Source organism: Canis aureus, chromosome 17 (assembly GCF_053574225.1).
Source record: "Canis aureus isolate CA01 chromosome 17, VMU_Caureus_v.1.0, whole genome shotgun sequence".
Lineage (NCBI taxonomy): Eukaryota > Metazoa > Chordata > Mammalia > Carnivora > Canidae > Canis > Canis aureus.
In genome coordinates, this window is record NC_135627.1 from 20,263,398 (window position 1) to 20,276,999 (window position 13,602).

At 35.0% G+C, this 13,602-nt stretch overlaps 1 pseudogene; it reads left to right on the forward strand.

Annotated features, from left to right (window-relative positions):
* Positions 1-3,681: 3,681 nt before the first annotated feature.
* LOC144287617 (heterogeneous nuclear ribonucleoproteins C1/C2 pseudogene) lies at positions 3,682-4,875 on the forward strand (annotated as a pseudogene).
* The last annotated feature ends 8,727 nt before the right edge of the window (positions 4,876-13,602 follow it).

The window sequence follows — 13,602 nt, forward strand, 5'->3', positions numbered from 1 at the left end:
AGCTCGCACACAGGCCAGGTGTCTTACAGGAATGAACCTACATTTCAGTTTGGCTCAAGGCTAAATTCAAAAGTATCTAAAGAGTAACTGGATAATGAGGAGTAATTACAGATTAAAATGTCCAGTATCATTCTGCAATTGTGAACATGTCAGCAAGTGAAATATATAAAATATCTGCCCAGGGAGTAGATAGAAAGCTTTTCATTCTTGTTGCAGGTCCTGAGAGAATATTTCTAGCAGGACATAGGATACTTTAAAAGTTAACAAACTAAAATCCCATGGGCAAGTTATATACTTGTATGAGAATGGATGAACATCAACTAAGAATTACTGGTTGCTTATGTCATGTCCAGGCCTTATGAACCTCTGCCTTAGACAGGTACCTGTACTCTCTACATAGTTGGAGCATCCAGCCTTTGGGGTAGCATTGTCTACCATTTAAATTAATAAATGATTGTTATGAGTTATTACTGATCTTTACACCCATGTCTTCTGTTATTTATATGAGAGAATACCAACCTGACAGATTTATGTCTCATTGTAAACATGTCTATGGATACTCTGACTTTATTTTTGCTGCTTATGAGCATGATGGCTCTCGGGGAGCTTCTGATTGATGAGTAAATGTTGAGTTTGCAGCCACAAGTGTTTCTGACCACCTCGATCGTGGTCTTGAGCTGTGTTGATTCATTGCAGTAATTCCATGAACTGTGTTGATTCACCACAGTAATTCCATGCTGTGGAGACATGGCTGGGCTCTGCATCCTGCTCTAAGTTATATCCCATAGTCTGCTTCTGCCTTTTCCCTTCAGATTGTTATAGAAGTGAATTAGTATAATTCTGAACCTGGAATTTTAAGAAAGAGTTTTATTGTTTATTACAGATAGTCTCTAAAGAACTACCCACCTGCGGAGTCTCTGATTCAGAAGTAGGGCATAAGGGGTAGCTGTAGTTTTAAACACTTCACAGGTTGTTCTACTAGGATTCAGTTCTAATAAGTATTGCATAAAGTAAATAAAAGCTATCAAAAGTTTTATCATTAATGTCTCATTTAAAATTTGCAAACTGATCTATATAGACAAGTAAATCCTCTGAAACTCTTAAAAGGATGATATTCTGGAAGTCAAATATTAGCTTCAGGGGAGAGGGAAGAGGCTTATGCTGACACATTTGGTTTCCTGTAAGAGTTGCTTTCACAACATGTTTACCAAGATTCTGTATCCAATGTTGCAAGTGGTAGTATCTCTTGGGAGACATTCTCAGTATAAGAAATGTTAAATTTATCAGGATGTTGCATCTTTGTTCCCCAGAGAAGCAGCAGTAGCAAAGCTAGAAGTCTACTTAAAATAAGAAATAGCTTTAGGGAAACCTTGAGGGAGAGGTGATCTTTGGGGGCAAAACAATTTTGTTGTTATAGCTTGATTTTTACCTTTGTTCTAATTTAAAATGCAAGCTCCTAAAAATGCAGCTGGAAATGTACCTAAACCTTAGTATAGCTTCATTTTATTTTCTTTAAGAATCAGAGAGTTGTCTCTTCTTTTAATTCAAGCCTGAAAGACTATAATGTTGATAAAATTATTTTCCTATTAAATTATAGAATTATTTTTACTTTTAGGTATTTAGGATATTAAAATCACAGCATATAAAACCAACAGATACTGCTATAAAGAAACAAACAGGCGGGATCCCTGGGTGGCGCAGCAGTTTAGCGCCTGCCTTTGGCCCAGGGCGCGATCCTGGAGACCAGGGATCGAATCCCACATTGGGCTCTGGTGCATGGAGCCTGCTTCTCCCTCTGCCTATGTCTCTGCCTCTCTCTCTCTGTGACTATCATAAATAAATAAAAATTTAAAAAATGTTTTTTTTTTAAAAAAGAAACAAACAGGCATCTTTTCTTATTATGCATGCAGATTTCTAACTCAATAAATATAAATGTAAGTATGGAATTAGGATGCATAGAAGAGCATGCTGGGGATGCAGAGGGACTCACAAATGTTACTGTAATCTATAGGGTAAAGATCTTTGGCTCTGAAGTCAACCACTGTAGTTTTAAATCCTCAATTTTACACCTCTTGCTTGTGTGACTTTGATTAATTTACTTAACCTCATAACCTTCGTTTTCCTTACTTATGATTTGCACACAATAATAGTAGGCACCCCAAATATGTTGTTCTGGGAATTAAATGAAATAATTTATATAGAACACTTAGCTTAATATATGGAACAAAGTGTATTAGCCTCAATAAACAGTAACTATTATTATTATCATGGCTGCAAAATGATACAGGAAACAGAAAATTTACATTGTATAAGCAGAGATGAGTGAAAGAAGATTTCTGTGTACCAAGCTGAGGCATTGTACTTTGTGATGAAGGGAATGTACAATCATTTTTGCATGGATCTGTGAGTAGACTGATAAAATTTGTGAGATAGAAAAGTCATTTTATTAGTTCTAGTTAACATGACATTATGAGCTATGGGCATTGATGTGTCAATCTCCATTCCATGCCCAAGAAATTCACATACTCTTAACATTCATATTTAGAATGATGAAGGGAATATTGAATATTGAATTGAATTAGGTAAATGTTTGAATCAACAGTGGCAATAGGCACAGATCTTAGCATGCTGGAGAAATCCTACTTAGAAAATAGGAAAAGATTCAAATTGAAAGAAAGCAACAGAACAACATTCCCAAACACTGTTTTGCTTTAAAAGCAGGGGACCAGGTAGACAACAGTTCTGTAATCATGTTTGATCCAGTGGCAGGTTTAATAAGTACCAAGGTTTTTCAGTAGGAAAGTACATAAAAACATTTATAGCTATCTTGTAATGACCATGACCACAATGTAATTGGAAATTATTGCTATGTGTATTGGTGACAGTCATAGGCATTACTAATATTACTATACTTTGTTCATTGTGTTAGTAATAGAATAAAATGCTAAACTTTAGTTAGAGGTTGTTGAAAATAAAAAAGAATGTAATAATTTTTTCCCATTCAGGTTCATTGATTTTATCCATAAACTGAATTTTATCCATAGACTCCTTCACAAGATAAACAGAGGCCAAGTTCTTGGACTATATAGAGCAAAGAGCAGTTAGCTCTCAACCTAACACTCCTTCTAACTCTGAAGTTTGATTGATGTTAAGAAACAGATTTTTAGGGGATCCCTGGGTGGCGCAGTGGTTTGGCGCCTGCCTTTGGCCCAGGGCGCGATCCTGGAGACCCGGGATCGAATCCCACATCGGGCTCCGGTGCATGGAGCCTGCTTCTCCCTCTGCCTGTGTCTCTGCCTCTCTCTCTCTCTCTGTGACTATCATGAATAAATAAATAAAATCTTTAAAAAAAAAAAAAAAAAAAAAAAGAAACAGATTTTTATTTTATAAAAGTCAAATTTTATAATTATTTCAGGAGTTTGTATATACCTAATGTATCCATTCATTACCTATTTATTTTTCTTTCTGTAATAGATGTCATAAGGATAGTAAAGGGAAAGTAAATGGGGTATTTGATTATTATTTTATGTAGGAGATCTCTACATAGACATTTGAACAGAAACATGAAGGAAAAGAGGACCTGAAATAAAGATATCTGGAAAATATAAGTCTAGTGAGTGGGAATAGGATGCAAAGGGCCTGTGGCAGGAGTATAATGGGTATGTTTGAGGCATATCACAGATGCCAGACAGGCTAGAACCTAGAACCTCTAGGTTCAGAGGAGAAATAGTAGAAGAGAAAGGTAAGAAAAGTAATGTGTGTGTGTGTGTGTGTGTGTGTTTGGGGTTGGTGTTGGTGAACATTATAGATTAGTCTCACAAGTCATGGAAGAAAACACTATGAATAAAATCCTTAATTAATTGGGAAGTTCTATTTAAAAATTTTATAGAGATACACTATGCTTTGTTTTGAATTTTAGTCATTTCAGCTGCTATATGGAAAATAGACTATAGAAGAGAAAGAGAAGAGAAAGAGGAAAAGCAAAGAGAAAGAAAGATACGGAAGTAATTCAGATGAGCCCTGGTAGCTTTAAGCCATAGTTCTGATGTGGTTGCAACTGGAGGGATACAGTTTCCATTTACTCATACAGAAAAATCTGAAAGAAGAGTAGGGTCTCTGAAAACAGAAGTTAAATTTTGGATAATTAGTTTTAGATGCTATTGTGAACAAACAAAGATCATTTTGGTCACCCAAAATCATTAGATTGTTCTCGGTGCATAGCATGACCTTCTGATAAAGTAAGCGAAGGATGTGAGGGTCAGTATCAGAACACTCTTCTCCGTCCCCTCTACTCAGCTCCTCTTTTGATTTGGACTATGACTTTCAACGAGATTATTATGACAGGATGTACAGTTATGCAACACGTGTTCCTCCTTCTCCTTCAATTGCTTGCACTGTGGTTCCCTCAAAACGCCAGCGTGTATCAGGAAACATCTCACGAAGGGGCAAAAGTGGCTTCAATTCTAAGAGTGGACAGCGAGGATCTTCCAAGTCTGGAAATTTGAAAGGAGATGACCTTCAGACCATTAAGAAGGAGTTGACCGAGATAAAACAAAAAGTGGATTCTCTACTGGAAAGCCTGGAAAAAATTGAGAAAGAACAGAGCAAACAAGGAGTAGAGATGAAGAATGATAAGTCAGAAGAGGAGCAGAGCAGCAGCTCCCTGAAGAAAGATGAGACTAATGTGAAGATGGAGTCTGAGGGGGGTGAAGATGACTCTGCTGAGGAGGGGGATCTACAAGATGATGATGATAATGAAGATCCAGGGATGACCCGCTGGAGTTGATCAAGGATGATGAAAAAGAGGCTGAGGAAGGAGAGGATGACAGAGACAGTACCAATGGCAAGGAAGACTCTTAAGCACATAGTGGGGTATAGAAATCTTGTCCCATTATTTCTTTACCTAGGCTCTTGTCTAAGACCAAACTTTTCACTAGATCCTCTCCCCTAGTATCTTCTTTAGCACATGCTCACTGTTCTCACCATCCTTATCCTTACCATGTTCATTAATTCATATTGCCCTGTGCCTAGTCCCATTTTCACTTCATTTGATGCTCCTAGTAGTTAAGTCTTACCCTGTAATTTTTGCTTTTAATTTTGATACCTCTTTATGACTTAACAATAAAAAGGATGTGTGGCTTAAAAAAAGTGCCTCTCTATAAAAATTTTTAATAGAGCTTCCCAATTAATTAAGGATTTTATTCATAGTGTTTTCTTCCATGACCTGTGAGACTCTAATACATAATGTTCACCAACACCACCAACCCCAAACACACATGCACAGACACACACACACAGTACAATATTCCCTTCAGGGAATATGTTATAAAAAGTCTCAAGCAGGATTCTACCACAGATACAAAGATTTATAAGCAGATAACAAAAAAGTTATCCAAAAATTTCACTTCAACTCTTTGGGGTTTGCTTTTGTTTTTTCAGGAGCTCTAACCTCACCTTGTATGGAAGTTTATTCAAGACAAATAGAAGAATATTCTAGATGAAAAATCCAACAAATTTTCTGGTCAAAGTCAGGGGACTATTTTCTAATTAATTTTCAATAAAAAATCAATTTTACAAAGGCTTTATTATAATTTTCAAGAAATAGTAAAAGAACCCTTATACTCTTATCACTATATCTAGAGAAAACACAAAATATGTGGAGATTTTATTAAAAGATTTCAAAGAAGGAGCATCTGGGTGGCTCAGTGGTTGAGCATCTGCCTTTAGCTGAGGTTGTGATCCCACGGTCCTGGGATCTAGTCCTGCATTGGGTACCCTGCAGGTAGCCTGCTTCTCCCTCTGCCTATGTCCCTGCCTCTCTCTATATATCTCTCATGAATAAATAAATAATGTAAAAAAATAATGAAAATAAAAGATTTCAAATAAGACATAATCATATTATTTCTGTATGAATATGAATAATTTCGTATCATTATTTTTTCTTTAGAAGACAATAGATTAACAACTTCAAAGTTATAAACAAAGATTAGTTTGGACCTAATTAGTTTCACTACAAAAATTATTTATGACTAACATTCAAGAATAAAATTCAATATAATTTCTGGAATTTACTTACTCTAAATATTTAATACCTACAAACATTTTCTCAGCATTGGAAAAGATAAAAGAAAATGAGAGCAGCAAAATTGGTGATATTTGAAGATATGACTGTTTATCAAAATATTAAACAGAACTACCTAGAGAACTTATAGTCAATAGTTACAAGATGAAAATTCAAATTTAGAATATTTAATAATGAAATAACTTGTTTCATAATAGCAACATTATATGAAAATTAGGAATAGGTCTAAAGAAAATTATGCAAGACCCACATAACGAGATCTAAACAATGTACTGGGAACTAAGTAAAAAGTCTTGAATAAAATAAGGTATACACTATGTTTCTGAATGAAGAAATTCAATATTTAAAATATGTCCACTCTCCTCCATTTCTTCTGGGATAGAAAATGTGAAATAATAGCCAGAAAAGAATGCAGGAGGGGAGAAATGTTTGGGGTAGCCAAGGGAGAGGTGTATGAGATATCAAATTTCACCTTAATCTATTAGTACTGTGAGGTTTGGTTAAAAATTGATAACTTGATCAAAATTGGTCTGAAAATTTATTCTTAAGAAAAGCATTATTGCAAGTAAGAGACTGTTAATTTAATCTGCAGGCCCAAGTAGTCTCTGATAGGTGCATCATTTACAGGCACTGACCAGAAAACAAAATAAAAAATTCTATAAAGCATTAATGGGTTGGTAAATGTTATTTACTCCTTTTTTATTATTATTTTCCTAAGTTTCCAAATTATTTACTATAAGCAGAAACCACATAACAAAATTAACATTCATTGAGGATTTCCTAGATTCTATGCAATGTGAGAAGCACTTTACATGAATGCCATATATATATTCCTCACAAAAACTACACAAGGTAGTTACTATTAATCTCCATTTTACAGGTGAGAATAGGTTTGAAACAGGTAAATAGCTTTCATTTTTGTAGATAGTTTAAAGTCTGGCTTTGAACTTCACATAAATTACTTTAAAAAGCTACTATACTTTTATAAGCAGATAAAAGTTTTAAAACAAACAACACAAAATCTTTGTGGCAGTACAATAGAGATGATAAGGTGGAATTGAAGTTCCCTGTTAGGAAGATATAGTGTTCTAGGTGAGAAATAAAAGATTGAGCTGGGGCAGTGGAAGCCAATATGAAGTTAAATTTAAGAGCTATTTAGGAGGTAGATAAATGGAACTGTTATCATTGTAGGTATTGCTTATTTACTGTTGAACAGGAGTCCCCTGATATTTCCACAATCACTGGTATAAGGCAGAAATAGCATCACAGAATGATACACTACTAAAACTTTGTGAACGGCAAGGATTTTTTAATGTCAGGCTGCTACTGTACAAGTTCAGGGGATTTATGTTTTGTGTTTGTGTGTGTTGTGGGGAGTGGGCTTTATATATATATATATATATATATATATTTCAAATATATATGTATCTGTATTTATATAAGTTAGATTGGTAAGGGAAAACCTTTTGATTTTTTTTTTATTTTTTTTTTTTTTTGCTTGAGGGAAAGTTTCAGGTGCCTGCATGAATACCATTGCTGTTTATTGATAAGTAGCTAATTATTTTCTGCCTTTCTTTCTGTGTTGATCTTTCTCTCTCTCTTTCACACACACACACACAGAACATATTTCATATATCACGGTACATAATTTTTTAAAATATTTTTTAAAACGATGTATTTATTTATTTTAGAGAGAGCACAGCATGTGCATGGGGGGGGGGGGCAGGCAGAGGGAGAGAGAGAGAGAGAATAGATATCAAGCCAACTCCCTGCTGAGCACAGAGCCTGAAGCAAAGCCTAATCTCAGGACTCTGAGATCATGACCTGAACTGAATTTAAGGGTCTGCCACTTAGCTCACTGGGCCACCCAGGCACTCAATTTTTAAGATTTCTTAACTTGTTAAAACTAGTTCTTAAGACTTACTTCTTAAAGACAAATAAGCCAAATGTCAAATGAAATTGTCATTAATAGAAAATCGAAGAACATATTTCAAATTTATTTTTAATTTTCAATTTTAAAATTTAATGTATCAATATGGATCGGTTAACACTCTTGGCTTCCCATCTGTTTCTCTGGGTATAATGCAGACAGTTCTCTGGCAGTTTCTAAGTCTTTAGAGGGCAGGTACTGGTGAACCACACTGCTTTAACATATCTCCATCATATGTAGTATAATACTTAGCACATGGTTTAAAGCATTATTTTGTAAACACCTATTAAATTAATGAACATTGTATTTAGAGAAAAATAGGAAAAGGAGAGCAAAAAAAAAAGGGAAGGAAATAGAAGGAAAAGGGAGAGAGAGGGAAGAAGAAAGAAAAAGAGAGATGAGGGAGAGACCATAGGAGTGAGAAACCATAGGGAGAGAACATATAAAGGAAAATGAAAAATGGTAGAGAGAGAGAAGAGGAGAGAAGAAGGAGAGAAGAAGAGAGAGAAAGGAAAAGAAAGAACAGTGTGATAAAAGAGTCGAAGAAGTCAAGGGTCAATTCAACAACTATAGAGGTAACCAAAGTCATAAGTCAACCTTCAAAATAATGTAAATGAACTGCCTTATTTTACATATTGGTAAACAAAACAAAAATCACAGAAATACTGTGTCTCATACAAGATGATTGAAAGCTAGATATTGCCATAATGATGGCTTAGATCAGTAAAAAAATGACCTCCCTGCTTTTGGACTATGAAAGAGAAGCTCTCAGGGTCATGGACAACCTCTAGCTTGGAACAAAAATTGAACCCTTTACTAAGCTCCCTCAATTCATTTAAGAATAATAATCAGTGTCTACTTTGGGCCAGTTTCTGTCTGGGCTCTTTAGATACACGAGTGAACAAAATATACAAATATTTCTATCTTTAGGAACCTTACATTTTAATAGGGTAGATAGTCAATAAACATTAAGGATAATTAATATGGTCATTTATACCACATTTGCAATAATGGTAAGTGATATTAAACTTAGGTGAATCACAATTAGCAGTCCTTTAACAGTAGATTGCAGTAGTACAATAATGAGATGAATACTTACTTGTGGCCAACTAAACTTTTCTGTAAGGGCCACTGTTCCATTGTCTTCTCTTAATATGCAGATGTTAAATCAGGAACTGGACTTACTTACAGCCCTTTCTAATAATTCTAGTCTAATCTAAGCACCATTCTCTGTGCTTCATGATTTTGTGAAACAATTATTTTCTTAAGAGTAAAGGATACCAGGCATTTAATAATAGAAACTTTGGAAAAGTCAAACAAGAAATTTTGAGGAAATTTAACTATTAAAATGAAAATAGTGGGAGTTCCATAGTGTAATGGTGAGCACTCTGGACTCTGAAAAGAATATTAGTAATTAAGAAATACAACATGTCAAACAAAATGGGACAGACTTCTGCTTTTCTTCCATTTGGAATAGCAGGCAGGATTTACTTTCCTCTCTTGAATCTGACAAAATAGACAGACAAAATATATGAAAAAAAGAATGTTCTTCAAGATACTGGGATTGGGCAAGAATGATCCTCAAGGGATGGAATACAGACAAGATGAGTTCTACAATTGCCACAGTTCCCTCCTTTTAGAGCCCCCATACCATGGCAGAGGGAGGCAGAGCTCAGAGGATTTGCTGAATTAAGGACACAAAGCATGGGGTCTGGGAAGACCAACATTGGTAAAATTTGTAGGACAGATTATAGGAGAGAAAGCACAGAATCCCAAAGATCTGCCAAGAGTCTCTAGTGAGCATTTATCAGAGTACTGATCAATGCATGTGTGTGAGAAAACTACTTGGAAAGGGAAAGGAACCATCTAGAACTCATACAGAGCCAGGATGAATATCAATAAGCACCACCAGATGGGGAAAACTTCTAATTTCCAAGGCAATGAATGGGACTAAGGATAATTTGATCTCAGAAGTGAGTAACTATTGTTTCACCTGAATTCTGTTCTAGACCTGCCTAACAAAACCTACAAGCAAAATTCAAATGGATCATAATTTTTCTAAATAACTTAATAGTTTCAGAGAACAAAGCTGAAGATGATTTACAGGAATACCAAATTATCCAGCATCCAAAAAAGCAAACCTTACAGTCTGGTAACAATCAAAAATAACCAACCATACAAAGAAGCAGGCAGCAAAACATATGATGAAGTTGAGACTCAATTAATAGAAATCTACAAAAAAAACCCATACAGACATAGAACTAAAACTAGCATAAAATGACAGTAAAACATTGTTATAAAAAAAAAATAAATAAATAAATAAAAAATAAAAAAAAATAAAACATTGTTATGCCTGTATTCTATACGTTCAAAAAGTTAGGTAAGCACGTGGGAGACAAAAAAAAACATGAAATCAAACTTCTAGAGATGAAAACTACAATGTTTAAGATTTTAAAATATATATTGGATTGGACCAATGACAGATTAAACACTGCAGAAAGAAAGGCTAATGAACTTAAAATAGTAAATACACAGGTAAAATGGAATTTATAAAATATATAGAGACAGCATCAGAAAGCCGTGAGAAAAAATTCCAATTGGTTTAATACATAAAACTGGAGTGATCACAGAGGGAAATGAGGAGGGAGATATGCAGAAAAAATATTTAATATAGTGATGTCTGAAATTTTTCAAAATTTGATGAAAACTATAGAATCTGTATCTGAGAAACTTAACAAATCCAAAACACAAGAACCATGAAGTAAACAATATGACAGCACACTGTGATAAGCAATTTTTTTCTAAATCAGAAATAAGAATCTTAAACCATATAGAGGAAAGATGTGTTATTTGCAGAGAAATTATTTTTTTTTAAGATTTTATTTATTTATTCATGAGAGACACACACAGAGAGAGGCAGAGACACAGGCAGAGGGAGAAGCAGGCCCCATGCAGGGAGCCCGATGTGGGACTCGATCCCAGGTCTCCAGGATCACGCTCTGGGCTGAAGGCAGTGCTAAAATGCTGAGCCACCCGGGTTGCCCTAGTTCATAATACTTTTTAATGCACTTTTTAATTTTCTCTTTAACAGGGTTATATACATCTGTGTTATTTAGTTTCCAAATATTGAAAGATTTCTCCAGAGTTCTGACTGTTGTTAATTTCTAATTTGATTCTATTGTGTTTAGAAAACATATTTTGATCAGCTCAAAATCTTTGAAATTTATTGACTTTTTGTCCCTGAATATATTTTATCTTAATAAATGTTCCATTTACACTTAATAAAAAAAAAAAAAGCACATTTGGCTGGTATTGAGTGAAGCATTCTATAAGTGCCAAATCAGTCAAGCCAATTGACTTGGAAATCTGTATTTCCAAGTTTTTAAAATCTGTATCTTTACTGTCTGCTCTATTAATTAATTAAGGAGTACTGGATCTCTTGACAATAAAGTAGATTTGTCTCTTTGAAGCTTGATCAATTTTTGCTTCATGTATTTGTAGATCTACTATTAAGTAAGTAAATAAAAAATTATAATGGATTGCCCTTTTGATGAACTGATTCCTTTATCACTTAGAATCACCCTTTTTTTTAAAGATTTTATTTATTTATTCATGAGAATACACAGAGAGGAGAGAGAGAGGCAGAGACACAGGCAGAGGGAGAAGCAGGCTCCATGCAGGGAGCCCGACGTGGGACTCGACCCAGGGTCTCCAGGATCACATCCTGGGCTGTAGGCAGCGCTAAACCACTGAGCCACCGGGGGTTCCCCCCCCCCTTTTTTTTTTAAGATTTTATTTATTTGGAATCACCCTTAATCCCTAACGACGTTCTTTGTACTTAGATCTACTTAACTGAAGTTAGTGTGGGTATTCTAGCTTTCCTTTAACTTGGGATAACAAGATCTATTATTTTTTCATTATTTAAAAAATTTTATTTTTATTTAAGATGCAATTCCTATAAGTAGCATATAGTCAGGTCAAGACTCTTTTTTAATGGCAGTGGTTAAAACATTTACATTTAATGTGATTATTGAGTTAGGTTTCAGTCTTTCATTCTGCCACTAGCTTTGCATTTGTCTCATCATTTACCCCAAAGATTCAGATGCAATGAAACGCCAGGACACCTGCACCCCAATGTTTCTAGCAGCAATGTCCACAATAGCCAAACTGTGGAAGGAGCCTCGGTGTCCATCGAAAGATGAATGGATAAAGAAGATGTGGTCTATGTATACAATGGAATATTACTCAGCCATTAGAAACGACAAATACCCACCATTTGCTTCAACGTGGATGGAACTGGAGGGTATTATGCTGAGTGAAGTAAGTCAATCCGAGAAGGACAAACAGTATATGTTCTCATTCATTTGGGGAATATAAATAATTGTGAAAGGGAATAGAAGGGAAGGGAGAAGAAATGTGTGGGAAATATCAGAAAGGGAGACAGAACATAAAGACTCGTAACTCTGGGAAATGAACTAGGGGTGGTGGGAGGGGAGGAGGGCGGGGGGTGGGGGTGAATGGGTGATGGGCACTGAGGGGGTCACTTGACGGAATGACCACTGGGTGTTATTCTGTATGTTGGCAAATTGAACACCAATAAAAATAATTATAAAAAATAAAAATAAAAAAATAAAAAAAGATGATGCATAAATAAACACAAATGAAACATAAAGTGAGCAGAATAAAATCATAATGATAAATGCAGAAATGAATAATGAATGAAATAAAAAACAAAAATGATATAAAATGGAGCAAAGAGCTGTTTTGAGATTAATAAATTTTATAATTTATAGCCTAAATGATTAGGAAATAGGAAATAAAAAAAAGAGATTGACTTTCCTCTAGGGATGATAAGGTGGTCAATCAGCCTTTCTTCGGGAATTCTCAGATATTGTTGAGTCCTCTAATCACCAACTTGAGAGAGAGAGTTTTAGATGTGAAACGAAGGAAGATGAACCGAGAAACCTCAATATCCTGTATGAGGACATTCTTTAATCCCTGAAATGTAGCCTGGCACCCTCTTTACCTCCTCTATCAACACCTTGGGTTTCCAAGTCTCACAACATTCTTGTTTAATTTTTCTAGAAACAACAGTATTCCAGGGATACTGTTGGGCAATTAATTCTGCATATCCAGTGGTTATTGAAAGACTTCAGAGGGTGCTTGGGTTAAGTGTCTGCCTTTGGCTCAAGTCATGATCTCAGGGCCCTGGGCTTGAGCCCCATTTCGGTTAGTACTTAGATAAAGGATGATAGATAGATAGATAGATAGATAGATAGATAGATAGATAGATAGATAATAGATAGATGATAGATAGATAGATATCTTTAAATTAAAAAAAGAAATAAACAATGGTTATTTCCACATTTTACTTCTCAGCACCTGCTACGGTAGCTGGTGCATCCAATTCCTAGAAAATGATGACATCGTCAAATTGAATTGCCAGGCTTCTTTGTTCTTTCTTTTTTCTTTTTTTTTTTTTTAATGGATTTGTAGGTTCTAAGTTCCCTGAGCTATAAATCACTCCCCATTCCTTTTAGTTTTTCTATGTAATTTTCGAAGTCTCCTAGTTTCACAGAATACAGATCTT